We start from the raw sequence: 4,986 nt of genomic DNA on the forward strand, positions 1-4,986 counted from the left end.
GTATACCAACTACCCTAAATTCCGGACTATAGAGTGCACCTGATTATAAGCTGCACCCATCACATTTCAGGGGGAAAACCGATGTTGTCCATACACAAGCCGCACCTGTATATAAGATGCATGCACCCACATCAAAAAAACACGAAATTAATCCAAGCCAAATTTCAAGTCCCACGATTGAAACTAAATGTCCTTCATTGAAGCACACGGTCCTAAAATCACAGCCGCCAAAAAGAACGCAAAATGATATAGAGTAGTTAAAATTTGTTGCAGACCTGATGATTTTGGGTGCCCGTTGATAGTAATCTAAGGAAAAAAAGTGTATATTTTCAAAGGTAAGGGTGGGGAAATTGTAAATCCATTATTGTCCGCCGTGTCCACAAAAACTCACCTTGACCGGTCCCTACTTTTCCATCAGCCCGCGTCTGCTCCGCCCCTCTTTTTTAATATGCTCGTGCAGAATAAGTGTCTCAAATAAATACATTACAAAAATATACAGTTGCAAATACATATTACACATATTTACAAAGAAAGACGGTACATTGAGAGAGTTTTCAGAGCTTTAATAATAATAACTTTCATCCTAAACCGTGCCTTTAGGAGGTAGCCTCACGCTACTAACACGCTCGTATACCTACATGTTAGTCTTTTAAGGAAATGAATGCCGTATTCGTTAGAATCGCGAGCTTGCTCTGTCCACTCCACGCATCGGCCCGGTATTGCAGTACCTCCGGGAACGGTGCATTCGCAATGATCGCAGCAAGGCTTTAAGGCTAGGACCTTAGCTTGGCCTTTTGGCTGAGAGTAAGAGTCCCGGCTCCTAGGCTTTGCAGCGTATTATGAACTGACCGATAACGGATAATGAATAAAGAAGACAGAACAATAACCCTTTTTTTTTTAATCGTTATTTATAGTTAAAACAACCAATGATCTTCTCCAGGGTATGGATTCATCTTACTACTGCTACATCTCAACACTGCAAAGCACAACTTGCTACTGGATTTTCTAAGGAACTACTCTCATGGTTTGGGCAACAACTAGGTAATAACATAACAACATGGTAATAACAGAGGTTGTTATTCTAGAAATGTAGAAAATGTAGTCCTTCACGCCAATGGGCAACAAAAAGTAGCTCTCATCTTCAAAAAGGTGGGTGACCCTTGGTTTAGGCCCTACATCCCAGACAAGATGTTAGGGCAGCAGCCCCTTACCTTTTCTGGCCCACGGTCCAGTTTCATTTCTGTGGTATGTGGCTCAAGGTCGGCATAAAACATGCCTGTACTTTCTCTATAATAGAGATAATAATGATAATATAATTTATAATAATAAATAATACAACGGTATTTAAATGCAAATCCACTGTGTAATCATGTACAACTTTATTTGGGTGTCCTCTTAAGATCGTACCACATGACGCCAACTGACTGCAACACAGTTTATTTGTTTTTGTTTTGTACCAAGAAATCAAAGATGCAAACTCGCCAACGAAACCAACCCTCATAAAAAGTATGTTTGTGTTCTGTGGTCCTGGTGCACTGCCTGTTTTGACATTGATGTAGGGTCCCAAGCATCCTTGTACTAAAATTGACAATCTTTACACCATTTCAAAAAGTGCCTCTATGACCAATTCGTTTGTTTGCTCTTGTATTGAAGACACCCCGGTCATAATCTTTGCAAAGTGATGTTGTGAGCTGCAGTTCACCATTCTTGACTGGGTATCACTGATTCTGAAGTGCAGGAAGTTGATTTGATTCAACCCTCCCTGTGTCTTCGGCGAGCAATGATCCTAACTTGCAATGTGATAGCTGCATAGCCCAACAGACATCTGCACCCGCCCGTGGGAACCACACTGACTTTAATTCAAACGCCCTAGTTCTCATTCTGTATTCCCGCAACTGTGTTAAATAAAACCGATTTTTTTTTTTTAATGGGGCTAGTTTTTCTTCTCTGCTGCCTAGTACTGGTCTGTGCCCTGGAGATTGGGGACCCCTGGGTTACCGCAACATGACCTCTGAGTCATTAGATGTCAGCTGTGTCGTTCCACAAGGTTCAGCACTTGTCTCCCTCGTTTTAAGTATTTAAGTAATCACAGTAATCAATCGATTTACTTTTCGCGGTTTCGATACGTCGCTGATTTTCCTCATGTATTGTGTTCTGCAGCAGACAATGACTGAGGCAGGGGCAAAGGACTGTGTCTGTGTTGGGTGGGCATGACTGTTAAACAGCTGGGCAGGGAAACAAGTCAAGGTGACCACCCAAAACAAACTGCGAAGCATGGCGAGCGCTATTATTTTAGCTGCTTGTTACCTTGAAAAGAAATGTATCAATTGAATGAGATTATGAGGAAATTCAGGAAAGCGCAAAGAAATGCTGATCAGCACTTGGTGCTACGGGGATTGTTATAGAGTCCGTAAAGAGACTGAGAGGGCATCGTAGGGCCGTCGTACAAGCAACCACTGCTGAGCCGATATCTCACCAGATTGATTACCACAAAAAAGGGGAACCTGGAGCTACAAATCGTGGAAAACCGCTAAATGAGTGAGTGTCTAGCCACCCGGCTGCTCTCCAATTCACTTTCTTATCCTGAAAGGAGAAGCCCCTTCAATTTACTTGTACTATTTTGACAATAAAGACCATTCATTCAACTCCCTATTTTTTTGTTAGTTATTTTAGGGGGTATCTGGACAGTTCTGCCATTTGATACAATTGCCACATACAATTTTAGAAATTTTGGAGGCTTTTATGAATGAGATAAAAAGAATGTCAATTTTTTGCACTCTAACCCATAAATAAATACTATTTCTATTGATGACTCAACGTAATGTCATGACTTGTTCTAGAACACTGCTCTGAACCTTGACCAATAAAATGTAACCCCTGAATGACTCGGTTAGAAATCTTGTGTCATGTGTTTCCTTAAGAGCTGTGAAGCCATTGAAGGAACAACACTTTCAAAATGGCAAATCTTAATAACGCTACATGTAAGGAGGCTCTGAAACAGACAGCGATTGCATACAGATCATTTCTGCAAGGGGTAATTGATACTTTGCTCACTTTGTCACTGGGGCATTGTGACTGGCTTGTCGGAGTTGCATGCTTCGACCTCCAAAAACTTTGGGGTACGTTTTCCTTGTTTGCTTTGGCCTTGTTTTAGGTAGGAGATTGCGGCTTGTCGTTTATGTTTTTGCCACACAAATTGCGGTTTGTGTAACTCTATCCAGCTATCACCCCGTTAGCGTTGGGACTGCTGAAGGTTTTCCTGTTTTCTCGCTCTTGTTGGCTGGCCATCATGTCTTTTTTCGTAGACTAGCCTTGATTTAGTGGCGGTTTTGCTGTGTCCATTGGTTTATTCCTGGCCAGCTTCACATTAATCCCCATAGCCATTGCCACTTTTCGCTGTTGGTTCCTGGTTAGCCTGGCTTACCACCACGTGTTTTTTGATTGGCTATCCTGGCGTTAGCAATGTTTTTTCCTTGTGCTTTGGTTTATTCTAGACAGGCTTTGCGTTTATCTCCGTAGCCATTACTTTTTCATTGGGTTCCCTCTTAGCTTGGCTGATCACTGCGTGGTTTTGGCCGGCCAGCCTTGCGTTTTTTTGGTGCCTTTTGCTGATCGATACCACTTGGCCCCCCGTTGGCGACTATCTGTGTTTTTTAACCAATTAGCCCCTTTTTGGATGTTCGCCCTTTGTTGTTCCATTACTGCATCCACTTGCCACACAACGCCTCTCCACAAAAACTACCAAAACTTTCCTTGAAACACTCTTAACCTCTTCTACCAATTAACATGCAAAACAATATGGCGACTGGTTTGCTCAGGTGTTGGTGTTTCTCGACGTCACATCTCACGATGGAAGAAAAAGACATGCTGTCTTCATAATGCATCATCTCTGAACCTAACTCGAATAAACTGATGAAATAAATTTAGATATCATTAAAAATCATGTACTTTTTTCACACATTTTACATATTTAAGATTTTCAGAATACCTTACATTACCCGATGTTGTCTTCTTTTGTGTTGTACTCAAATAAAAAATGCAACAAACAGCTGTTTGTGTATTTTTGCTTCCTTTTTTTTAAAATCAATATTGCTTTTTACCATTAGGAGGTGCTAAATAACCAGGGTTGGGTAGGGTTACATTAACTTGATTACTTTCAATTACTTTTGGATTACTCCAATACCAAATATGCTAATTAAATTAAATGAAATGATCTGCATTTATATAGCGCTTTTCAAGTCAATGACTTTCCAAAGCGCTTTACAATGTGCTCCACATTTCCCAATAGCAGCCATGTAAGGCGCTAACCTGCTTATTGGGGGTATTAGGGGTTCAGTGTCTTACCCAAGGACACTTCGACATGTAACACGGAGGAGCCGGGATTCGAACTGTGATCTCTTGATCCCAAGACAAGCGCTCTACCTCTGAGGCACTGCCGCCCCATAAAAGACAAAAGAAACTAAATATGAATAAAATTACTAAATTTTGTGCAGGCTTGGGGAGTAACGGAATACATGGAATAGCAAAAATGATGTTGGATTTATTTTCATTTTGTTTCTGTCGCATTTCATGTTAGTTTTGCCGGAGATCAAAGCCAGGAGAGAAAGCTTACCACGTGTTGTGAGTCATAATTTTATTCATATTTAGTTTCTTTTGTCTTTTATTAGCATATTTGGTATTGGAGCAATCCAAAAGTAATTGAAAGTAATCAAGTTAAAGTAACCCTACCCAACCCTGTAAATAACACACTGCCCCTTCAAGTATTCATACTGCCTTTTAGATCCCATCGTTTTGTTTCTATTATGTAACGTGTTTTTGTGTTTGCTTCCAAAACCTATACTCATTTTGTATTGAGGAATGACTTATTCCGTTGTCTAACTGTCAAATGTATCAATTAAACAATATAGTCTCTATTTTATCTATACAAGCTGCAGGATACACTGCTACTGAGAGGCGTTCTGCGGTCTATATAAAGCCCGCCGCCAT

This window comes from Urocampus carinirostris, chromosome 2, assembly GCF_059441175.1.
Source record: "Urocampus carinirostris isolate Australia breed hairy pipefish chromosome 2, RoL_Ucar_1.0, whole genome shotgun sequence".
Taxonomy (NCBI): domain Eukaryota; kingdom Metazoa; phylum Chordata; class Actinopteri; order Syngnathiformes; family Syngnathidae; genus Urocampus; species Urocampus carinirostris.